We start from the raw sequence: 26,954 nt of genomic DNA, 5'->3' as shown, positions 1-26,954 counted from the left end.
TTGCTCCTCCTCCTCGTCGTCGTCGTCGTCCCTCCTCCCTCCTCCTCCTCCTCCTTTCTAAGTCTCTTTTTCTCGTCGTTATCATCCTCCTCTTCAGGTACATTGTATTACTCCTCATGTCCTTAGCCTCTACCTTCCATTCTCGTCCCACTTTCTTAACTTTCTTCTCTCCTTCTTATTTCCTCCCCTCTTCCTTCATTTTCTCTCTTTTTCTTGTCCTTAATCACTTCCTCCTTCTTATCATCCTGATTCTTTTCATTATCTATATCCTCTTCTCCATGTCGTACTTCTCTACTCTTACCCTCCCCATTAAGTTCATCCTAATCTCCCCCTCTCTCCTCCTCCTTCACTGTTTCCCCTTTGTCCTTCCCTCTTCTTGTCTTCCAACTCTCCTTTCCGTCCACAATGATCGTTTTCCCTCTTCTAGCCTTCCCTCTTTCCTTTATCCTTCCCTCTCCCTATTCCCTGCACATTGACCGTTTTCCCTCTTCTAGCCTTCCCTCTTTCCTTTATCCTTCCCTCTCCCCTATTCCCTGCACATTGACCGTTTTCCCTCTTCTAGCCTTCCCTCTTTCCTTTATCCTTCCCTCTCCCTATTCCCTGCACATTGACCGTTTTCCCTCTTCTAGCCTTCCCTCTTCCCTTTATCCTTCCCTCTCCCCTATTCCCTGCACATTGACCGTTTTCACTCTTCGATTTATCTGAATCAATCCCTTCCTGCTCCACCATCCTAAATAGAATGATACATCATCAGTTTTGTTCCACATAACATACTGTATCATGGCCCCTCGCGGATCGTTTACCAGGGAGCGTACCCTGTGTCCTGTATTGTGACGTTGCTCAATGTTACAGTATTGCAAGATACAAGAACCTACACAAGAAATCATATAACATACCTGGTTTATCTAAATCTCTGCTTTGGTTTATCTTTATCGGTTGAATTTAACTCATAACCATATGTAAGTAAACCATTATGCTTTTAGAACCAGCTTATCGGGGTAGTTAACTTATTTAGTTATATAGCTAGTTGATGGACGCAGGTAGAGTTGCACCTACAATTGTATGTCCATATTTTGAGTATTATGGTTGATACACTGTTTAAATTTGTATATTATTAAATTTATTTCTTGACTCGTTTCAATATTTTAAAAGTTTTCTATTATGGCATTATTGTATATTTTGTCTTTCTCACATTTCGTTAAGTCGTTCCTAATGTGTATCGAAGAGTGTTTTCTATTAGATTATAAGTTTAGAATATTCCTAAATATGGTTTTCTTGGTATCTTTACAGTTCATCGTAATCAAAATATGCATGTGGGAGTTCATTTTGTTTTCAATCAATGGTTTGCCTAGTCAATTTACCTTTTAAACTGTCCCGTTTTCTGGTGTGTCTGTTCGCATGTTTCTGTTACCCATTCCGCGATTATCTCCCTTGCTGTCCCGCCAGATGGGGCATGTTGAGGAGCAGGTTAATCGTCGTTAGTTGTAATTCTACACGGTGACTGATTTTGATAAATGCCGGAGATATTTGTCTTATTATTAAAACCGATTCCGTTGCAATTTTAAGCTGTCGATCATTTCAATTACAACCTTAAAATAGTTGTCAACATAATGTTCATCCCTAGGCCTGGGTCCAACTTCATCAAATTGGCGACGTCTAGAGTTGTAACAGTCGGTGTGGAATCAGCTCCTCATGACCAAAAGTTTATTTTTTCAACAGAACGAGTAATGAGATGTGATCATTGTTAACAAATAACTCAGGAATATATTGGTGTTATAAACTTATAGGATTACAGATTAAATTCTTGGTAAACAACCATGTGGGGTTTTATGCACTACAGACCTCGTTTATAAATACTTAGATTAGACGATTTATGTTTGAAACTTCATTAACTCAGCTATCAAAATGTTAATTTTGGTATATATGGCAACATTTATGGTCCGAAGAAAATTAGCGAATTTCCTTAATTTTACAATGTGGCCATAATCCTTGTCAATCTTTAATAACTTTAATTTGTAAAATTTTGAACATTAATCTTATCTAAGTAATTCGGGCGAGTTTAATGTGGGTTTGATATCGATATATTTGCTCGTTATGTATATAGAGTGCTGGTTACCTGACTTTATCACTCTACAACGGTAGGACGAACCTGATCAGTAACAATTACAAACTTTACATGGAGGAGAATGTTTCTCTTTCTATTAAATATAAGCGTCTAAATTACAATTATACCATTTCATGTTGATGCTGTAGCTACAAACATTGCCCGTTACCGCCTCTCTAATTAGAATAGACGATCCACCTTATTGACAGTGAAATTCATTCAATTTGCAAATAGATTTTTCCATGTTAAATAAAAAAAGTCACCAATTAATATGTTTTATAGTTTGACAGATTTTTAATTATTAATGTAATATGGTACCGAAACATCGCTCTTTGGTTTAGCTAATTAGTCCTGAAAGGGCACTGTACATGTACCTCTCATTGTCGACTTTTTATTGTCCAGAATATCACCATGTTGACAGTTTTTGAAACCTGTCAATCCCCTTTACCCGACGCGTCTATCACCGTATTGACCCCCTTTATCCGACGCGTCTTTCCACCGTGTTGACCCCCTTTACCCGACGCGTCTATCCCCCGTATTGACCCCCTTAACCCGACGCGTCTATCCCCCGTATTGATCCCCTTTATCCGAGGCGTCTATCCCCCGTATTGACCCCCTTTACCCGACGCGTTTATCCCCCGTATTGATCCCTTTTACCCGACGCGTCTATCCCCCGTATTGATCCCCTTTACCCGACGCGTCTATCTCCGTATTGATCCCCTTTACCCGACGCGTCTATCCCCCGTATTGATCCCCTTTACCCGACGCGTCTATCCCCCGTATTGATCCCCTTTACCCGACGCGTTTATCCCCCGTATTGATCCCCTTTACCCGACGCGTCTATCCCCGTATTGATCCCCTTTACCCGACGCGTCTATCCCCCGTATTGATCCCCTTTACCCGACGCGTCTATCCCCCGTATTGATCCCCTTTATCCGACGCGTCTATCCCCCGTATTGACCCCCTTTACCCGAGCGTTTATCCCCCGTATTGATCCCCTTTACCCGACGCGTCTATCCCCCGTATTGATCCCCTTTACCCGACGCGTCTATCCCCGTATTGATCCCCTTTACCCGACGCGTCTATCCCCCGTATTGATCCCCTTTATCCGACGCGTCTATCCCCCGTATTGATCCCCTTTACCCGACGCGTCTATCCCCCGTATTGATCCCCTTTACCCGACGCGTCTATCCCCCGTATTGATCCCCTTTACCCGACGCGTCTATCCCCCGTATTGATCCCCTTTACCCGACGCGTCTATCCCCCGTATTGATCCCCTTTACCCGACGCGTCTATCCCCCGTATTGATCCCCTTTACCCGACGCGTCTATCCCCCGTATTGATCCCCTTTACCCGACGCGTCTATCCCCCGTATTGATCCCCTTTACCCGACGCGTCTATCCCCGTATTGATCCCCTTTACCCGACGCGTCTATCCCCCGTATTGATCCCCTTTACCCGACGCGTCTATCCCCCGTATTGATCCCCTTTACCCGACGCGTCTATCCCCCGTATTGATCCCCTTTACCCGACGCGTCTATCCCCCGTATTGATCCCCTTTACCCGACGCGTCTATCCCGTATTGATCCCTTACCCGACCGTATCCCCGTATTGATCCCCTTTACCCGACGCGTCTATCCCCCGTATTGATCCCCTTTACCCGACGCGTCTATCCCCCGTATTGATCCCCTTTACCCGACGCGTCTATCCCCGTATTGATCCCCTTTACCCGACGCGTCTATCCCCCGTATTGATCCCCTTTACCCGACGCGTCTATCCCCGTATTGATCCCCTTTACCCGACGCGTCTATCCCCCGTATTGATCCCCTTTACCCGACGCGTCTATCCCCCGTATTGATCCCCTTTACCCGACGCATCTATCCCCCGTGTTGACCCCCTTTAACCGACGCGTCTATCCCCCGTATTGACATCCTTTACCTGACCATTCTATCCCCCGTATTGATCCCCTTTACCCGACGCGTCTATCCCCCGTATTGATCCCCTTTACCCGAGCGTCTATCCCCCGTATTGATCCCCTTTACCCGACGCGTCTATCCCCCGTATTGATCCCCTTTACCCGACGCGTCTTATCCCCCGTATTGATCCCCTTTACCCGACGCGTCTATCCCCGTATTGATCCCCTTTACCCGACGCGTCTATCCCCGTATTGATCCCCTTTACCCGACGCGTCTATCCCCCGTATTGATCCCCCTTTACCCGACCGTCTATCCCCGTATTGATCCCCTTTACCCGACGCGTCTATCCCCCGTATTGATCCCCTTTACCCGACGCGTCTATCCCACGTATTGATCCCCTTTACCCGACGCGTCTATCCCCCGTATTGATCCCCTTTACCCGACGCGTCTATCCCCCGTATTGATCCCCTTTACCCGACGCGTCTATCCCCCGTATTGATCCCCTTTACCCGACGCGTCTATCCCCCGTATTGATCCCCTTTACCCGACGCGTCTATCCCCCGTATTGATCCCCTTTACCCGACGCGTCTATCCCCGTATTGATCCCCTTTACCCGACGCTCTATCCCCCGTATTGATCCCCTTTAACCCGACCGTCTATCCCCCGTATTGATCCCCTTTACCCGACCGTCTATCCCCCGTATTGATCCCCTTTACCCGACGCGTCTATCCCCCGTATTGACCCCCTTTACCCGACGCGTCTTATCCCCCGTATTGACCCCCTTTACCCGACCCGTCTATCCCCGTATTGACCCCCTTCGACGTCTACCCGTATTACTCCTTACCCCGTATTGACCCCCTTTACCCGACGCGTCTATCCCCCGTATTGACCCCCTTTACCCGACGCGTCTATCCCCCGTATTGACCCCTTTACCCGACCGTCTATCCCCCGTATTGACCCCCTTTACCCGACGCGTCTATCCCCCGTATTGACCCCCTTTACCCGACGCGTCTATCCCCCGTATTGACCCCCTTTACCCGACGCGTCTATCCCCCGTATTGACCCCCTTTACCCGACGCGTCTATCCCCCGTATTGACCCCCTTTACCCGACCGCGTCTATCCCCCGTATTGACCCCCTTTACCTGATTCGTCTATCCCCGTATTGACCCCCTTTACCTGATTCGTCTATCCCCCGTGTTGACCCCCTTTACCCGACCCGTCTATCCCCCGTGTTGACCCCCTTTACCCGACCGTCTATTCCCCCGTATTGACCCCTTTACCCAACCCGTCTATCCCCCGTATTGTCCCCCTTTACCTGATTCGTCTATCCCCGTATTGACCCCTAACCCACCCGTCTATCCCCCGTATTGACCCCCTTTACCTGCGCTATCCCCGTATTACCCTTTACCCAACCCGTCTATCCCCCGTATTGACCCCTTTACCCGACCGTCTATCCCCCGTATTGACCCCCTTTACCCGACGCGTCTATCCCCCGTATTGACCCCTTTACCCGACGCGTCTATCCCCCGTATTGACCCCTTTACCCGACGCGTCTATCCCCGTATTGACCCCCTTTACCCGACGCGTCTATCCCCGTATTGACCCCTTTACCCGACGCGTCTATCCCCCGTATTGACCCCCTTTACCCGACGCGTCTATCCCCCGTATTGACCCCTTTACCCGACGCGTCTATCCCCCGTATTGACCCCCTTTAACCGACCCGTCTATCCCCCGTATTGACCCCTTTACCCGACCGTCTATCCCCCGTATTGATCCCCTTTACCGACCCATCTATCCCCCGTGTTGACCCCCTTTACCGACGCGTCTATCCCCCGTATTGACCCCCTTTACCCGACCCGTCTATCCCCGTATTGACCCCCTTACCCGACCGTCTATCCCCGTATTGACCCCCTTTACCCGACGCGTCTATTCCCCCGTATTGACCCCTTTACCCGACGCGTCTATCCCCGTATTGACCCCCTTACCCGACTCCGTCTTACCCCTGTATTGACCCCCTTTACCCCGACCCGTCTATCCCCCGTATTGACCCCCTTTACCCGACCCGTCTATCCCCGTATTGACCCCCTTTACCCGACCCGTCTATCCCCCGTATTGACCCCCTTTACCCCGAAGCGTCTATCCCCCGTATTGACCCCCTTTACCCGACCCCTCTATCCCCCGTATTGACCCCCTTTACCCGACCGCGTCTATCCCCGTATTGACCCCCCCTTTACCCGACGCGTCTATCCCCCGTATTGACCCCCTTTACCCGACCCGTCTATCCCCCGTATTGACCCCCTTTACCCGACGCGTCTATCCCCGTATTGACCCCCCTTTACCCGACGCGTCTATCCCCCGTATTGACCCCCTTTACCCGATTCGTCTATCCCCGTATTGACCCCTTTACCCGATTCGTCTATCCCCCGTATTGACCCCCTTACCCTGATTCGTCTATCCCCGTATTGACCCCTTTAACCCAACCTGTCTATCCCCCGTATTGACCCCCTTACCTGATTCGTCTATCCCCGTAATACCCCCTTAACCCAACCGTCTATCCCCCGTATTGTCCCCCTTTACCTGATTCGTCTATCCCCGTAATACCCCCTTAAACCCGCCCGTCTATCCCCCGTATTGACCCCCTTACCTGATCGTCTATCCCCGTATTACCCCTTAACCCAACCCGTCTATCCCCCGTATTGACCCCTTTAACCGACCGTCTATCCCCCGTATTGACCCCTTTACCCGACCCGTCTTTCCCCCGTATTGACCCCCTTTACCCGACCCGTCTATTCCCCCGTATTGACCCCCTTTACCCGACCCGTCTATCCCCCGTATTGACCCCCTTTACCCGACCCGTCTATCCCCCGTATTGACCCCCTGACCCCCTTTACCCGACCCGTCTATCCCCGTGTTGACCCCCTTTACCCGACCCGTCTATCCCCCGTTTGACCCCCTTTACCCGACGCGTCTATCCCCCGTATTGACCCCCCTTTACCCGACCGTCTATCCCCCGTATTGACCCCCTTTACCCGACGCGTCTATCCCCCGTATTGACCCCCCTTTACCCGACGCGTCTATGCCCCGTATTGACCCCCTTTACCCGACGCGTCTATCCCCCGTATTGACCCCTTACCCGACGCGTCTCTCCCCGTATTGACCCCCTTAACCTGATTCGTCTATCCCCGTGTTACCCCCTTAACCCAACCTGTCTATCCCCCGTATTGACCCCCTTTACCTGATTCGTCTATCCCCGTAATACCCCCTTAACCCAACCTGTCTATCCCCCGTATTGACCCCCTTTACCTGATTCGTCTATCCCCGTAATACCCCCTTAACCCAACCCGTCTATCCCCCGTATTGACCCCCTTAACCTGATTCGTCTATCCCCGTATTACCCCCTTAACCCAACCCGTCTATCCCCCGTATTGACCCCTTTACCCGAACCGTGTATCCCCCGTATTGACCCCCTTTACCCGACGCGTCTATCCCCCGTATTGACCCCCTTTACCCGACGCGCTTAAACCCGTATTGACCCCCTTTTCCCGACCCGTCTATCCCCCGTATTGACCCCCTTTACCCGACGCGCTTAAAACCCGTATTGACCCCCTTTACCCGACCCGTCTATCCCCTGTATTGACCCCCTTTACCCGACCCGTCTATCCCCTGTATTGACCCCCTTTACCCGACCCGTCTATCCCCCGTGTTGACCCCCTTTACCCGACCCGTCTATCCCCCGTTTTGACCCCCTTTACTCGACCCGTACGCGTCTATCCCCCTTTACCGTTTGTACCTATATAGAGACGATTGGCCCGTATTAAGCTTAATCCCCTTACCTATAACGGTAGTGTATTAAAGTAAGGAAACGGGACTTAATCACGGTAATAGCTACTCTACCTCTACTTCCCTTATAATAAAGCAATGCGGACCCTTCACCGTGTCGTAGCTGGCTTCTTATATATATATATATATAAGTTTTGAGTTTATTTTGTTTGGTGTCCAAATATAGTAAAGGTCATCTAAGGAACGTTTCAGGTTTAGGAGATGGAGGAAAGTCGGAGTACCCGAAGAAAAAAAAACCATATAGATCTGCCATCAGTACCAGACAATAACACCACGTGCGCAGAGGTGACTTTCACGGCCCCAGAATCTGTATCATGAAGAATTTCCATTGCGCACCCTGTTTATGTATGAAACTTCCTACATGTATATACGTGTTTAGGTTGTATGCACCAGTCTACAATGTGATAATGTCTAAAGTCACTATATATACCATCACATGTATGGAGTTTTGTTTGACGTGTTTTCTTGTTTTAATCAGCGTCGTGATGTAGGACAGTTATTTTAGCTCCTGTTGGGTTTGGCGCAACAGAACTCCTAGTAGTAAAACAGTAGAACAGCCTAAACTCGTATGTATTGTCTTGAACACGATGGGAAATCATAATCATAAAAACGTCTAATTGGGAAACCTGATGGCGGAACAGCCTAAAGCACGTGGGGCTAATACCACAACGGAAACCCTAATGAAGGAACAGCCTAAAACGGGCCGCAGCAAAATAAACACACGATATCCTTCTAAAACATTCCTTCTATCAGGACTGAGATTTTGTTGCATTCATTGGTTTCCTGAGATTGAATTTTACTGTTTTTGATTGGCTGAGACTGTTGGGGCTGAACAAATTGTAGACCATCTAAATCCGATAAGCTGGTTTATAGATAGTAACAGGGAATTCCCTGAATATTCCGTAATTTTGACCAATCAAAATACATTTGTAGATCATTGCTGATCATCAGGCAGTCAGCATGAACAGGGAAAAAATTTAGGCAGCATTTCCAAAGATAATGTGTAGAAAATAGAAATTACTTGTTTCGGAAGACAAAACGGTAATATCCTTTATTTCCTCCAATATTGAAGAGTTTACAGAAAACAAGTTGATAGATAAAGAAACATTCTAGTATACACACGTTACACCGCAAGTTACACCCATACATATCAATACAAGAAAATATAATCAGTAGAAAGAAAAGTATATTCAACTACATTTCGCCATTTTCTAATAGTGGCAAACACACACATGTAAGAAAATGCTTATAATAATTAGTTGATGAGACATTTCAAATGATACCTGCAGTCTGTAGTAACAAATATATAGGTATTAAAAGTCTATATCTAAGGCTAGCACAAAAACATACATATTACATAGACTCTGGAGTTAACAAGATTTAGTATGTACATATAACTTCAGTTACAGTTAATATGATTCAGTATTTGCCTAAAAATAAGGTCAGTTATAAAAAATTACCACTTTGTACGAACATTTTGTTAACAATAATAATTGCATTTAAGTCCTCCAGTTCATTTTGAAATAAAAAAAAGAACATGCAGTAGATGATATTTTGACATTAAATTGAGATAAAAAGCAAAATCTATATCTTTCACAGTACTGAGAATACACCACAGTTGGTCTCTAAGGGCTCAGTGTGACTACATTCGAGTACACTGTGCAATATGAGATCATTATACATAAAACCACAAAAATGACACAAATATACATTTTCATTATCGCGCATTATATGTCTACGCATATTTTATCAATTCTCTTAATGCATGAAATATATTGTGGAAAACGTAAAGCAAATTTCCATATTACATATGGTTCTATTTTTTTCTGTAAAAGAGAAAAACGAGAAAAATCTTTGTCAGCTTTCATCCTTTCACAAAGTTGGAACTGTTCATATTTTTAACATGGACACTTACTAAACGTTTCCATTTGCATTTGTTTGGAAATGCACCGCATTTTAAAAATCCATCCAGTACAAAACACAAATAATTTTTTTTTCCAAAATTGAACAATGTCAGGGATAAAACTGCACAATTTAAAATCGAAAAGACGTTGTCCTAAATAGTTACACGTTTCCTCGTGATAGGTATTAAGTGTTGCATCTTTATTCAGGTAAGACACATCTTGGCACACACAATAATCGTTGTAGTTTAAATCAATCATAACTAATTTGAACATGATAATATCACATTTCAATTCCGAAACAATGATGTTTACAATTCTAAAGCGATATCTCGGTAATTGTGTTATGATGTGGTTTCTCGTCAGTTATTGCTGTAAAACTAATCTAGAAGGGAGTGATTACTCAAACAATTACTCCCGGGCAATGTAGTCAAATGTACTCTTATTACATCATCGTTAATCAACAAAAATAATTTGGTGACAAAAGTTTCCCAAGTGGCCATTCAAATTTGTAAGTAAATTACTCATCTGTATATATAATTAAAAGACGTTCGATATTGAGCGGTATTGTTTTACTGCTGTTGTGAATTATACGGACAGGTGAGATAAGATATGGATAGGTAACAACTGTAGGAGATGTAGATACCATCACGGGGGTAAAAGATACCTGTGTATGTCCTTTCTATGGTTAGTAAGTAGTGCAGTAACCTACTTCCGGCTCGAGGTTAAACGATAAATTTTAACCTGCCGGTGAGGGACGTCGTGAGAACACATAGATCTGTCTCCGTCTCCAATGTTACCTTGGTCAGTGACAAGTGACAGACCGACTCCTTTCTCATCGCGTTGACAACAAAGCAGAACAGCTTTGACATGCACTATATTCTGATTAATTAAAGCGATTTCTCTTCACCTGCTTGCTTACACTGTGTATACCCGCACACCGGTTTAAGTTATCGTGAAGCTCCGGAGACCCATGAATCCAGATTCCGGAAGTATGTGTTTAGGGATGTTAATTCCTTATTGGGACTTGAATGATGAGTGACATCACGTCACTAAAATATATCTGTATCGAAGGCCAGATAAGGAATGAAAGTGATAATGTCCCTGTGTCTAGTCCCATTTACGCTTACAATCCTTGAACCGGTGATGATAATATAGCCAGGTCATGATCACTAGAGGTAACAGCGAAATTCTCAGCTTAAGTTAAAATGATACCACAATAGGCCGCACGAGGAGTAACAACGATCGCACGGTTCCGAACTCATTTCTTGGCATCCATGACAACATCAAATAGTTTGCACACGCGCGTCTCTCCAATGTCAAGGAGATCTTCGGCTTGTTAAAGGTAAATATAATCTTGATAATTTAGAAAATGATTTCCTGGCAATTTGGTTGCAATAATATCTGCTTGCAGTAAATGGTTACTAGTTTCTGTATACCGCGAGAGGGGGCGAATGACTTGAATCGCTGGTGACAATTTTACCACGCATGTCTTTCCAACACCTTACCTCTAGTATCTAGGCTATAGCAATACTATTGAATTGTAATCTCTCTCTCTGTACTTTCACCCAAGATGAACTTAGACTGGCAGTGAATGCCGAGCTGCTCTACAATGTAGATAAAGTGGTTGACATGGCATTTGACCTATTTGTACACACTAAGATAGCTGTAATAATGCACCATTTACAGCGGTACAGGCTGTGAGTATGTGCGTGCATATGGTGTAACAGTTCGGCGTTGTAATTTTTGATGTGACCTCGCGCCTCTTTAAAAGATAGACATGACATGGTCCATTGCCCTAGCCTTGACCTTTGTGTACGGAGAATGTTGCACTTTGTTTTGACATTTACTCGTTAAATACACACTATATGTTCTCGCTAAAATATCTCTAGATTTTCTTTCTGACCTCCGGCCATAGGCCAGTCAGCAAAACGTTCTGGTCAAATAGGTTGTGTTATTAACACCAAATGTTCTGGTCAAATAGGTTTTCATATTAACACCAAATGTTCTGGTCCCCCAGGAGTATGTAGGTCTTACGGTAGGTTTAAATAGATTTTACATAATATAACCCGACTAGCTGAATATAGGTTTATATAAGTTTAAATGCTATAACTTAGTTAGCTTACTAAAATCAGTTTTAAATGATATAATCCCGTTGGATAGATGCTATTATATAAGTTTTAAATAATAAACCCTGATTAGCTAGCTAAGTTTATAGAATTTTGTTTTAATTATAGTTGTTAACTAGCTGGGTCTGTATAAGTTAACCTGATGTCACTCTGTTAACTAGCTGGGTCTGTATAAGTTAACCTGATGTCACTTTGTTAACTAGCTGGGTCTGTATAAGTTAACCTGATGTCACCTTGTTAACTAGCTGGGTCTGTATAAGTTAACCTGATGTCACCTTGTTAACTAGCTGGATCTGTATAAGTTAACCTGATATCACTTTGTTAACTAGCTGGGTCTGTATAAGTTAACCTGATGTCACTTTGTTAACTAGCTGGGTCTGTATAAGTTAACCTGATGTCACTTTGTTAACTAGCTGGGTCTGTATAAGTTAACCTGATGTCACCTTGTTAACTAGCTGGGTCTGTATAAGTTAACCTGATGTCACTTTGTTAACTAGCTGGGTCTGTATAAGTTAACCTAATATCACTTTGTTAACTAGCTGGGTCTGTATAAGTTAACCTGATGTCACTTTGTTAACTAGCTGGGTCTGTATAAGTTAACCTGATGTCACTTTGTTAACTAGCTGGGTCTGTATAAGTTAACCTGATGTCACCTTGTTAACTAGCTGGGTCTGTATAAGTTAACCTGATGTCACCTTGTAAACTACCTGGGTCTGTATAAGTTAACCTGATGTCACCTTGTTAACTAGCTGGGTCTGTATAAGTTAACCTGATGTCACTTTGTTAACTAGCTGGGTCTGTATAAGTTAACCTGATGTCACTTTGTTAACTAGCTGGGTCTGTATAAGTTAACCTGATGTCACCTTGTTAACTAGCTGGGTCTGTATAAGTTAACCTGATGTCACCTTGTAAACTACCTGGGTCTGTATAAGTTAACCTGATGTCACCTTGTTAACTAGCTGGGTCTGTATAAGTTAACCTGATGTCACTTTGTTAACTAGCTGGGTCTGTATAAGTTAACCTGATGTCACTTTGTTAACTAGCTGGGTCTGTATAAGTTAAACTAATATCACCTTGTTAACTAGCTGGGTCTGTATAAGTTAACCTGATGTCACCTTGTTAACTAGCTGGTTTGTATAAGTTAACCTGATGTCACCTTGTTAACTAGCTAGAGATAAGGTGCGCTGTGCTTCTCTATACCCCTGTGAAGTGGAGCGTACATCATTGAATACGAAAGTGTTCAACTATATTTCATTTGACAGAGAATGTATAGATCTATCGATATGTTATTTATCCTCACTGACAATGACAGTTTAGTGGCTGACCACAGATACATTTATATGTGTGTTATGTATCCTCATGTCCAAAGTACACACCAAGCATACACCAATGTGAAGTTTGCACAGCATGAAGGCATTGTGTTATCAAACTCCACTAGATTATACTATTCACCAGTTCGGGTGTATTGGATAGATATATATGTCTTTAGATGTTGACACGTGTGGTCACTCGTCCAGGACCGACCGACTGGACACAGGTTTTAACTTACATTAGGGATTTTATACCAGGAGCTCAAAGTTTGTGTATTTATATTTGAAGGTGAACACGAGGGGACGAAAACAGACCAGGAAAAGTTGGTAAGTGTTACATTACTCTATATTTTCTCCTTATTACCAAGTCACAACGATATAGGTATGTACAGGTATAACACAGACACATATATCTACTGCTAGGGCAGTACGAACGTTTGTAAAACTTAAACAAGACGACCGGACCACTGAGTTGAAAAAAGTCCTAAGTTGGGGATGGAGGTAGCCGATATAGATAATATACGACAAATATGTACATCTATCGATCTCTATAAGTTCGATAACCCCACGTGGGTGATGACATTTAAAACGGTAATGAGGGTATCAGATCCGCGAAAGCCGGTAGTGGACGGGATTGGACAGCAGACGACCGAGATTAATATTACTTCTAAGTCAAATTTCCCTTCACATCTCTATACATTGTATGGATAAATATCTTATATAAGTTTTTATAGAATTTTCACCCTGTGTCAAGTCACACAGTATCCAGGTCACATAGTATCCACATTGTATCAAGTCACACAGTATTCATCCTGTATCTTGTCACACAGAATTCACCCTGTATCGTGTTACACTGTATCCACTTTGTATCAGGTCACACAGTATCCATCCTGTATCATGTCACACAGTATCCACCCTGTATCATGTCACACAGTATCCACCCTGTATCATGTCACACAGTATCCACCCAGTATCATGTCACACAGTATCCATCCTGTATCATGTCACACAGTATCCACCCTGTATCATGTCACACAGTATCCACCCTGTATCATGTCACACAGTATCCACCCTGTATCATGTCACACAGTATCCACCCTGTATCATGTCACACAGTATCCACCCTGTATAATGTCACACAGTATCCATCCTGTATCATGTCACACAGTATCCACCCTGTATCATGTCACACAGTATCCACCCTGTATCAGGTCACACAGTATCCACCCTGTATCAGGTCACACAGTATCCACTCTGTATCAGGTCACACAGTATCCACCCTGTATCAGGTCACACAGTATCCATCCTGTATAATGTCACAGAGTATCCACCCTGTATCAGGTCACACAGTATCCACCTTGTATCATGTCACACAGTATCCACCCTGTATCATGTCACACAGTATCCACCCTGTATCAGGTCACACAGTATCCACCCTGTATCAGGTCACACAGTATCCACATTGTATCATGTCACACAGTATCCACCCTGTATCAGGTCACACAGTATCCACCCTGTATCAGGTTATACAGTATCCACCCTGTATCAGGTCACACAGTATCCACATTGTATCATGTCACACAGTATCCACCCTGTATCAGGTCACACATAATTCACCCTGTATCCTGTTACACTGTATCCACTTTGTATCAGGTCACACAGTATCCACCCTGTGTCATGTCACATAGTATCCACATTGTATCATGTCACACAGTATCCACCCTGTATCAGGTCACACAGTATTCACCCTGTATCATGTCACACAGTATCCACCCTGTATCATGTCACACAGTATCCACCCTGTATCAGGTCACACAGTATCCACCCTGTATCATGTCACACAATATCCACCCTGTATCAGGTCACACAGTATCCACCCTGTATCAGGTCACACAGTATCCACCCTGTATCAGGTCACACAGTATCCACCCTGTATCATGTCACACAGTATCCACCCTGTATCATGTCACACAGTATCCACCCTGTATCAGGTCACACAGTATCCACCATGTATAGTGTCCAACAATATTCACCCTGTATCAGGTCACACAGTATCCACCATGTATAGTGTCACACAATATCCATCCTGTATCATGTCACACAGTATCCACCCTGTATCAGGTCACACAGTATCCACCCTGTATCAGGTACCACAGTATCCACATTGTATCAGGTCACATTGTATCATGTCACACAGTATCCACCCTGTATCAGGTCACACAGTATCCATCATGTATCATGTCACATAGTATCCACATTGTATCATGTCACACAGAATTCACCCTGTATCGTGTTACACTGTATCCACTTTGTATCAGGTCACACAGTATCCACCCTGTATCAGGTCACACAGTATCCACTTTGTATCATGTCACACAGTATCTATCCTGTATCATGTCACACAGTATCCACCCTGTATCAGGTCACACAGTATCCACCCTGTATCAGGTCACACAGTGTCCACCCTGTATCATGTCACACAATATCCACTCAGTATTATGTCACACAGTATCCATCCTGTACCATGTCACACAGTATCCACCTTGTATCAGGTCACACAGTATCCACCTTGTATCATGTCACACAGTATCCATCCTGTATCATGTCACACAGTATCCACCCTGTATCATGTCACACAGTATCCACCCTGTATAATGTCACACAGTATCCACTTTGTATCAGGTCACACAGTATCCACCCTGTATCATGTCACACAGTATCCACCCTGTATCAGGTCACACAGTATCCACCCTGTATCAGGTCACACAGTATCCACTCTGTATCAGGTCACACAGTATCCACCCTGTATCAGGTCACACAGTATCCACCCTGTATCATGTCACAGAGTATCCACCCGGTATCAGGTCACACAGTATCCACCTTGTATCATGTCACACAATATTCACCCTGTATCAGGTCACACAGTATCCACCCTGTATCAGGTCACACAGTATCCACATTGTATCATGTCACACAGTATCCACCCTGTATCAGGTCACACAGTATCCACCCTGTATCAGGTCACACAGTATCCACCCTGTATCAGGTCACACAGTATCCACATTGTATCATGTCACACAGTATCCACCCTGTATCATGTCACACAGTATTCACCCTGTATCATGTCACACAGTATCCACCCAGTATCAGGTCACACAGTATCCACCCTGTGTCATGTCACATAGTATCCACATTGTACCATGTCACACAGTATCCACCCTGTATCAGGTCACACAGTATTCACCCTGTATCATGTCACACAGTATCCACCCTGTATCATGTCACACAGTATCCACCCTGTATCAGGTCACACAGTACCCACCCTGTATCATGTCACACAGTATCCACCATGTATAGTGTCCAACAATATTCACCCTGTATCAGGTCACACAGTATCCACCATGTATAGTGTCACACAATATCCATCCTGTATCATGTCACACAGTATCCACCCTGTATCAGGTCACACAGTATCCACCCTGTATCATGTCACACAGTATCCACATTGTATCATGTCACACAGTATCCACCCTGTATCAGGTCACACAGTATCCATCATGTATCATGTCACATAGTATCCACATTGTATCATGTCACACAGTATCCACCCTGTATCAGGTCACACAGTATCCGCCCTGTATCATGTCACACAGTATCCACCCTGTATCAGGTCACACTGTATTCACCCTGTATCATGTCACACAGTATTCACCCTGTATCAGGTCACACAGTATCCACCCTGTATCAGGTCACACAGTATCCACTCTGTATCATGTCACACAGTATCCACCTTGTATAAGGTCACACAGTATCCACCCTGTATCATGTCACACAGTATCCACCCTGTATCAGGTCACACAGTATCCATCCTGTATCAGGTCACACAGTATCCACCCTGTATCAGGTCACACAGTATCCACCCAGTATCAGGTCACACAGTATCCACCCTGTATTAGGTCACACAGTATCCACCCTGTATCATGTCACACAGTATCCACCCTGTATCATGTCAAACAGTATCCACCCTGTATCAGGTCACACAGTATCCACCCAGTATCAAGTCACACAGTATCCATCCTGTATCAGGTCACACAGTATCCACCCTGTATCAGGTCACACAGTATCCACTCTGTATTGTCACACAGTATCCACCCTGTATAAGGTCACACAGTATCCACCCTGTATCATGTCACAGAGTATCCACCCTGTATCAGGTCACACAGTATCCACCTTGTATCATGTCACACAGTATTCACCCTGTATCAGGTCACACAGTATCCACCCTGTATCAGGTCACACAGTATCCACCCTGTATCAGGTCACATAGTATCCACCCTGTATCAGGTCACACAGTATCCACCCTCTGTATCTTGTCAACACAGTATCCCCTCTGTATCTTGTCACACAGTATCCACCCTGTATCATGTCACACAGTATCCACCCTGTATCAGGTCACACAGTATCCACCCAGTATCAGGTCACACAGTATCCATCCTGTATCATGTCACACAGTATTCACTCTGTATCATGTCACACAATATTCACCCTGTATCATGTCACACAGTATCCACCCAGTATCAGGTCACACAGTATCCATCCTGTATCATGTCACACAGTATTCACTCTGTATCATGTCACACTATATTCACCCTGTATCATGTCACACAGTATCCACCCTGTATCAGGTCACACAGTATCCACCCAGTATCAGGTCACACAGTATCCACCCTGTATTAGGTCACACAGTATCCACCCTAGAGTTGGATCAATATATCGATATACCGATATGTATCGGTTTTCAGCAGTGTATCGAATATCGATACACAAACATGCTGTATATCGCTGTATCGTTTTAACAACTCACCCTACTGTTTCCGTTATAGACATAGGAAATTCCAAACAATAATTATACTAAAACATCATTCAAGTAACAGCATTTCAATCAAAAGGAAGTGTTTAAAGCATCTGTGTCACCTAGATAGATTAGAAATGCCTTTTCATAACTAAGAATATGAATTGACAGAAATTAATTAACACAGATGATAAACCGCATAAAATGTTTGGTAGATTTTTTTCCTGGTTATAGAATGTTGATCAAAATTGTCTTCCATTGTCACAATATTCAAAACACAATGGTCAACTGAATTGGAAAAAAGAGGTCCACTGTATCGTCGATACGTACCGTGTATTGTTTCAGTGTATTGTCAATACGTATCGTATCGTTTTAGACCTTCCAATACACAGCCATAATCCACCCTGTATCAGGTCACACAGTATCCATTTGTATCATGTCACACAGTATCCACATTGTATCATGTCACACAGTATCCACATTGTATCATGTCACACAGTATCCACCCTGTATCAGGTCACACAGTATCCACCTGTATCATGTCACACAGTATCCACATTGTATCATGTCACACAGTATCCACCCTGTATCAGGTCACACAGTATCCACTCTGTATCATGTCACACAGTATCCACCCTACATCATGTCACACAGTATTCACCTGTATCAGGTCACACAGTTTCCACCTATAAGACCTTGCTTTTTAACCTTGATAGGGTTTTATAATGTATTATCTCTTATGTTCTAAACATCCATAAGTTTGTTCACATCTCCTTGTGTATGTCAAAAATTACAATAAAAGACATGAGGTGATATAGATAAGTAAACAAAGATGTTGAAGGGAGAAGTTTGAGATAATTGTTTATGCAGTGTACTGTATGTCAATAATGTGTTAACAGTTGACCGTGTATCTACTGACCATAGTGTTCGCCCAGGGCAGGGCTGTTATTCTTCATCAGGTCAGGACTGTCACTGTCCACAGATATAAACATTTTCACGCGATACAGGTAATGATGATAATGTACTGAATTAACACATTGTGATATTATTATAAGGTACTGTGGTAAGATACTTTGTGATATGGCGAATTTTACTTCGCCAATGTAAAATGTCGTGAAAAGAGTCATTTATACGTCAACCACCAATCATGTAAACGTACCGGTCAATATGGCGTATACATTATCCCAAAATGTCATATATATTAACAATAAATCGTGAAAGATACCGTCGATATGTCATAAACTAAACTAGGTAGTGAACTTTACGTTAATTCATCTGTCCTTATAGTTACATAAATTAGTCAATGGGCCGTAAACATTGAAAACATTCAAAGTTATCGCAAATAGTATATAAAGGTTACATTGAGTGTCGAGATATGTCTCTAACTTCTCGTCAGTGTGTCGTTATGTGTCGTAAACGTAAGGTTACCCTCAGTATGTCGTAAAGGTTACCCTCAATATGTCGTACAGGTTACCCTCAATATGTCGTATAGGTTACCCTCAATATGTCGTAAATGTTACCCTCAATATGTCGTAAAGGCTACCCTCAATATGTCGTAAAGGTTACCCTCAATATGTCGTAAATGTTGGCCTCAATATGTCGTAAAGGCTACCCTCAATATGTCGTATAGGTTACCCTCAATATGTCGTATAGGTGACCCTCAATATGTCGTAAATGTTACCCTCAATATGTCGTAAATGTTACCCTCAATATGTCGTATAGGGTACCCTCAATATGTCGTATAGGTTACCCTCAATATGTCGTACAGGTTACCCTCAATATGTCGTAAAGGCTACCCTCAATATGTCGTATAGGTTACCCTCAATATGTCGTAAATGTTACCCTCAATATGTCGTACAGGCTACCCTCAATATGTCGTATAGGTTACCCTCAATATGTCGTAAATGTTACCCTCAATATGTCGTATAGGCTACCCTCAATATGTCGTAAATGTTACCCTCAATATGTCGTAAAGGCTACCCTCAATATGTCGTATAGGTTACCCTCAATATGTCGTATAGGTTACCCTCAATATGTCGTAAATGTTACCCTCAATATGTCGTAAAGGCTACCCTCAATATGTCGTATAGGTTACCCTCAATATGTCGTAAATGTTACCCTCAATATGTGGTAAAGGCTACCCTCAATATGTCGTATAGGTTACCCTCAATATGTCGTAAATGTTACCCTCAATATGTCGTAAATGTTACCCTCAATATGACGTAAAGGCTACCCTCAATATGTCGTAAAGGCTACCCTCAATATGTCGTATAGGTTACCCTCAATATGTCGTATAGGTTACCCTCAATATGTCGTATAGGTTACCCTCAATATGTCGTAAATGTTACCCTCAATATGTCGTAAATGTTACCCTCAATATGACGTAAAGGCTACCCTCAATATGTCGTAAAGGCTACCCTCAATATGTCGTATAGGTTACCCTCAATATGTCGTATAGGTTACCCTCAATATGTCGTATAGGTTACCCTCAATATGTCGTACAGGTTATCCTCCATATGTCGTAAAGGTTACCCTCAATATGTCGTAAATGTTACCCTCAATATGTCGTAAATGTTACCCTCAATATGTCGTAAATGTTACCCTCAATATGTCGTAAATGTTACCCTCAATATGTCGTAAATGTTGCCCTCAATATGTCGTAAAGGTTACCCTAAATATTTTACCTCAATATGTCGTAAATGTTACCCTCAATATGTCATAAATTTTCCTTCAATATGCCGTATATTTTACCCTAATTTTGTCGTAAATGTAACTATCTGTACGTCATTAACGTTTCTGTCTCGTGTAACAAACGTTACTTTTTGTGCCATCGACGTAAAATGGTTGTTTATCATTCACTCTCCACTCCGTCGCGTTCCGTCGCGGGCCATCCTACGTATGTATCAAGTCCCATTCAGACTTCACGTGGAGGCGGCAAGGGCAGATCTTTTCTGAAGACAATCTAGTATAATGCTATGATTAATTAACTATTACGTCTGCTTGTAATCAGATCATCTGATACTAGATACTTAAGTGATTGGGGTGAAGAGGAAATAACTCTAGCTAAGGGGAATGATGAAGTTATTTTTACCAGGGTAATACAACCTGATCCTGTAGTCTCCGGGTGTCATAACGCTGATTTCTCGGGTAAGTAGCACCTGAGAGGGCGTCAATCTTGTGACTTTTAGACACCATGCAACCGTCAATATCTAGCAGCATCAGAGTAACTGGGCGTCAATCTTGTGACTTTTAGACACCATGCAACCGTCAATATCTAGCAGCATCAGAGTAACATTTTTCTTCTAATACCCCATGTGTTGTTTTTTTCTTATATCTGTGAGTTCGCGTCTTTTGATATTTCAATGGATACCGTATTCAGATTAGTTTCCGTCTATAGTGCTTCAATTAATTAATTTCGCCATCGTTAACCATCCCTGTGACCTGTAATACCGTTAGGCCGCGCTGCTCTGTCACATGTTACATATCAAGGTAGTACGTCTTCATGTGGGCACATCCAGCTATTTCCGGTCACCGACGATGTTTTCGTTTCCGCCTCCTGCCTAACTGGGACCGAAGATGATTCCTCGCTTGAAGTACAACGCCCGATATATTTAGTAATTAAACAGATGCCGTGCGTCTTTAATTGTGTGTTTGACTTAAACACACTTCCGTAAAAGGTTGTAAGACGGCCGGTAAGGGTACATCCATATTGTAATGCTTTGAATTAATGGAAACTTGCTCCCAATCTGCATTCAATTAATGAGTTTTGAACTTGATTACAGCCTTTCCAGTTGTCTTCAAATTAAGCACATTTCCAATTAAGTACATGTTTGGAATGTAAACCCTCCCACTTTAATTACAACAGCTATAAATGTTTGCTATGATTGTTGTTTTTGTAGTTTAGAGTTACCCGTCATCACACGTAGAATGACCTAATTGGAAATGTCATTGATAGAAGTAAATATTTCTTTATAAAGACATGTAGAATTTCTTTGGGTTTGTTCCTTGTAAAGACAAGAATTCAACCTTACGAAACGAGCCGTCTATATCATAAACGATTCTCATTTTACACACAATTACACACACAGAATAATATTGTTCGCGACTTGATAAAACGTTCATGTTGACCAGTGGTCATCGTTAGGTCCGAGTCCTTGTTTATACGTCAACTGAGGTGAATTGGTTTGGATTTAACTTTAACGTGTTCTATAGTATGTAAATCAAAGATGATCTTTATAAGCCTATTATTTACTACAATGTTTTTGTTTTCAGAAAACATGATGGTATCCAGTTTGATATCATGTTAATTGGACTAATTTACAAAGAAATGCTCCAAAAGTCATAGAAAAATGTATCAGAAAATTAATCGCCTTGTATTAGAAAATAGGCTCCAAAAGTCATAGAAAAATGTATCACAAAATTGATCGCCTTGTATTAGAAAATAGGCTCCAAAAGTCATAGAAAAATGTATCACAAAATTGATCGCCTTGTATTAGAAAATAGGCTCCAAAAGTCATAGAAAAATGTATCACAAAATTGATCGCCTTGTATTAGAAAATAGGCTCCAAAAGTCATAGAAAAATGTATCACAAAATTGATCGCCTTGTATTAGAAAATAGGCTCCAAAAGTCATAGAAAAATGTATCACAAAATTGATCGCCTTGTATTAGAAAATAGGCTCCAAAAGTCATAGAAAAATGTATCACAAAATTGATCGCCTTGTATTAGAAAATAGGCTCCAAAAGTCATAGAAAAATGTATCACAAAATTGATCGCCTTGTATTAGAAAATAGGCTCCAAAAGTCATAGAAAAATGTATCACAAAATTGATCGCCTTGTATTAGAAAATAGGCTCCAAAAGTCATAGAAAAATGTATCACAAAATTGATCGCCTTGTATTAGAAAATAGGCTCCAAAAGTCATAGAAAAATGTATCACAAAATTGATCGCCTTGTATTAGAAAATAGGCTCCAAAAGTCATAGAAAAATGTATCACAAAATTAATCGCCTTGTATTAGAAAATAGGCTCCAAAAGTCATAGAAAAATGTATCACAAAATTGATCGCCTTGTATTAGAAAATAGGCTCCAAAAGTCATAGAAAAATGTATCACAAAATTGATCGCCTTGTATTAGAAAATAGGCTCCAAAAGTCATAGAAAAATGTATCACAAAATTGATCGCCTTGTATTAGAAAATAGGCTCCAAAAGTCATAGAAAAATGTATCACAAAATTGATCGCCTTGTATTAGAAAATAGGCTCCAAAAGTCATAGAAAAATGTATCACAAAATTGATCGCCTTGTATTAGAAAATAGGCTCCAAAAGTCATAGAAAAATGTATCACAAAATTGATCGCCTTGTATTAGAAAATAGGCTCCAAAAGTCATAGAAAAATGTATCACAAAATTGATCGCCTTGTATTAGAAAATAGGCTCCAAAAGTCATAGAAAAATGTATCACAAAATTGATCGCCTTGTATTAGAAAATAGGCTCCAAAAGTCATAGAAAAATGTATCACAAAATTGATCGCCTTGTATTAGAAAATAGGCTCCAAAAGTCATAGAAAAATGTATCACAAAATTATCGCCTTGTATTAGAAAATAGGCTCCAAAAGTCATAGAAAAATGTATCACAAAATTGATCGCCTTGTATTAGAAAATAGGCTCCAAAAGTCATAGAAAAATGTATAGAAAAAAATAGGCTCCAAAAGTCATAGAAAAATGATCACAAAATTGATCGCCTTGTATTAGAAAATAGGCTCCAAAAGTCATAGAAAAATGTATCACAAAATTGATCGCCTTGTATTAGAAAATAGGCTCCAAAAGTCATAGAAAAATGTATCACAAAATTGATCGCCTTGTCTGTATTAGAAAATAGGCTCCAAAAGTCATAGAAAAATGTATCACAAAATTGATCGCCTTGTATTAGAAAATAGGCTCCAAAAGTCATAGAAAAATGTATCACAAAATTGATCGCCTTGTATTAGAAAATAGGCTCCAAAAGTCATAGAAAAATGTATCACAAAATTGATCGCCTTGTATTAGAAAATAGGCTCCAAAAGTCATAGAAAAATGTATCACAAAATTGATCGCCTTGTATTAGAAAATAGGCTCCAAAAGTCATAGAAAAATGTATCACAAAATTGATCGCCTTGTATTAGAAAATAGGCTCCAAAAGTCATAGAAAAATGTATCACAAAATTGATCGCCTTGTATTAGAAAATAGGCTCCAAAAGTCATAGAAAAATGTATCACAAAATTGATCGCCTTGTATTAGAAAATAGGCTCCAAAAGTCATAGAAAAATGTATCACAAAATTGATCGCCTTGTATTAGAAAATAGGCTCCAAAAGTCATAGAAAAATGTATCACAAAATTGATCGCCTTGTATTAGAAAATAGGCTCCAAAAGTCATAGAAAAATGTATCACAAAATTGATCGCCTTGTATTAGAAAATAGGCTCCAAAAGTCATAGAAAAATGTATCACAAAATTGATCGCCTTGTATTAGAAAATAGGCTCCAAAAGTCATAGAAAAATGTATCACAAAATTGATCGCCTTGTATTAGAAAATAGGCTCCAAAAGTCATAGAAAAATGTATCACAAAATTGATCGCCTTGTATTAGAAAATAGGCTCCAAAAGTCATAGAAAAATGTATCACAAAATTGATCGCCTTGTATTAGAAAATAGGCGCCCTTTGAAGCTATACTGACTTTATGTTTTTATATTTTTACATAAGTCGCTCTGGTATTCGGGGTTTTCATTTCTGCATGTCTTGTATTTGACTGTCGTATATTAAATCTAATCCGCTTACTGCCCAGTGATAATGTTTAAACTGTTTTTTATAAACTGTCAAGCCATTAATGTCGCCATTAAGCCTACACGACTACAGCGCCATGTTGATGTCCAACTTTCAATCCCCAGTCGCTCGAAGCGTGCTAAATATACTGTATTAACATGGCATAACTGTGAAGTACATATGTCTAATAGGATTTATCATTGAATGCTGTGTTGGTACCACAGGGGATTGAGAAAAACTTTGTCACAGGGTCATGAGAATTGATTACAGCCCATTTGTATGGCCTTACTTAAAATCTACTTTTGCCTGAAGCACAGAGTCCTGTAAATAAATAACATTCGTTTTGTTTTGAACTTAAGTTCGACTGTATCATGAGTCATGCAAAATAGTTTTGGACTAATGATTGTTAGCCACACCCGGTTACATTTTAAACTGACTACTTAATGCTGATGTATAAGAAGGAGCTTTCACAGCCACTTTTATAGACTATGGCGTGTCTCGGCCAGGGGACAGAACAGCACCCTCGATACTCCAGGGGTTCCGATCACATACGATCTCTACACCCCTGGACTATCTCGTAGCAAAACTGGAGGCAAGCGGACAGAACATGTAATTCAGTCCTTTGATGTACATAAAAAAGCCGTATAACGGTACACTGCGGTTGACTGTGTGGCTTTGAAGTTGGGCGTCGCTCTCTTTGTTGTCTTCAAAGGAAATCTTTGCAGTCTTGTGATTGGTTAGAAATTTCTTCTGCACTGCCTTCAGTTTTACTCTGATATATAGTCCAGGGGTTGATATAACGTCAGTTATGGTAACCCCTGGAGTATCGAGGATGTCTACACAGGGACTCGCGGTCAACTAAAGGTAAAAAATGAGGCGATGTCATGGGAGATGTTAGAAAGAATAGCGGAAGTTAGAAAGAAAAAATAATATCCTAAATGCAATAGGGGTAACACGCCCTATATTCTGTAACTTATTATATTTATTCAGGTCGTGCGGCTACTGTCGGTATACATGTAAATACGTTGATACAGTAACTGTTTCCAAGCCCCTGTGACTTATGTACTGTAACTACTTGTCGAGCCCCTGTGGAATATCCGATTGCTAAGTAGTTATCACATTAGTGAAACGGTGTGTGTTCACTGCTTTATACCAGAAAAAGTCATTCTGTCAATATTGTTGATGTGGCTCGTGTTACTAGTACTATAAATTCGTGTATGTTTATCTAACTTGAGCAATAGATCTTAGAGACTGTTCCAGCTGTGTTGTCCACCGTGACCACCAGGTCAGCCATTGTTATCAATGTACTATGTAATTAATATGATCGATACAGTACACGCGAAAACGTTCCATTATTTTTTCATATTTACATTTCCTTCACGAGTCAAATAATTCGCTGTATTTTCTTTATTTCAAATTGTTCATTACATTATGAAATTAAAGAAGACATGTAAAGTGGATGTAGATCACATTTTAGAAATTCTATCAACACTTCACACGTGTGTACTGTTATATTTATTGGTTCCATAATCGGCCGGAGAAAGCTGCCTTATAAATACATGTACTAAGTATTTAATTACACGTGGATTAGTAGGATTATTTCCTCAGATTATCGTTCCGTTGTTTGTACATGATCTGAGTATCAACTTACAACTTAGTATTTAACAATGGTTACTTTTTGTGTAGCGTTCTGTCAACAATGACTACTTTTTGTGCTATATTAACAAATACAGTGCCGAACTCTATGGACTCTAGCTAGCTGTAGTATAGAGCGGGGTACTCTAGCTGTAGTATAGAGCGGGGTACTCTAGCTGTAGTAGAAGAAGAGCGGGGTACTCTAGCTGTAGTATAGAGCGGGGTACTCTAGCTGTAGTATAGAGCGGGGTACTCTAGCTGTAGTATAGAGCGGGGTACTCTAGCTGTAGTATAGAGCGGGGTACTCTAGCTGTAGTATAGAGCGGGGTACTCTAGCTGTAGTATAGAGCGGGGTACTCTAGCTGTAGTATAGAGCGGGGTACTCAGCTGTAGTATAGAGCGGGGTACTCTAGCTGTAGTATAGAGCGGGGTACTCTAGCTGTAGTATAGAGCGGGGTACTCTAGCTGT

General features: G+C 42.0%; 1 protein-coding gene across 3 annotated transcripts in view; it reads left to right on the top strand.

The window, feature by feature from the left end:
• The window catches only part of LOC138334380 (probable G-protein coupled receptor No18), a 219,130-nt gene that overhangs the window by 171,442 nt on the left and 20,734 nt on the right, over positions 1–26,954 (top strand). For 2 of the 3 annotated variants that reach the window (XM_069283053.1, XM_069283055.1), the window contains one exon: positions 13,490–13,527. The exons of the other annotated variant lie outside the window; for it this stretch is intronic. The gene's annotated coding sequence lies outside the window, so the exon portion shown is untranslated. The remainder of the gene's footprint in view (positions 1–13,489; positions 13,528–26,954) is intronic. 3 annotated transcript variants of the gene reach the window in all.

This window comes from Argopecten irradians, chromosome 11, assembly GCF_041381155.1.
Source record: "Argopecten irradians isolate NY chromosome 11, Ai_NY, whole genome shotgun sequence".
Taxonomy (NCBI): domain Eukaryota; kingdom Metazoa; phylum Mollusca; class Bivalvia; order Pectinida; family Pectinidae; genus Argopecten; species Argopecten irradians.
The sequence above is the reverse complement of the archived record's forward strand: the minus strand, read 5'-3'. Positions and strand labels throughout refer to the sequence as shown.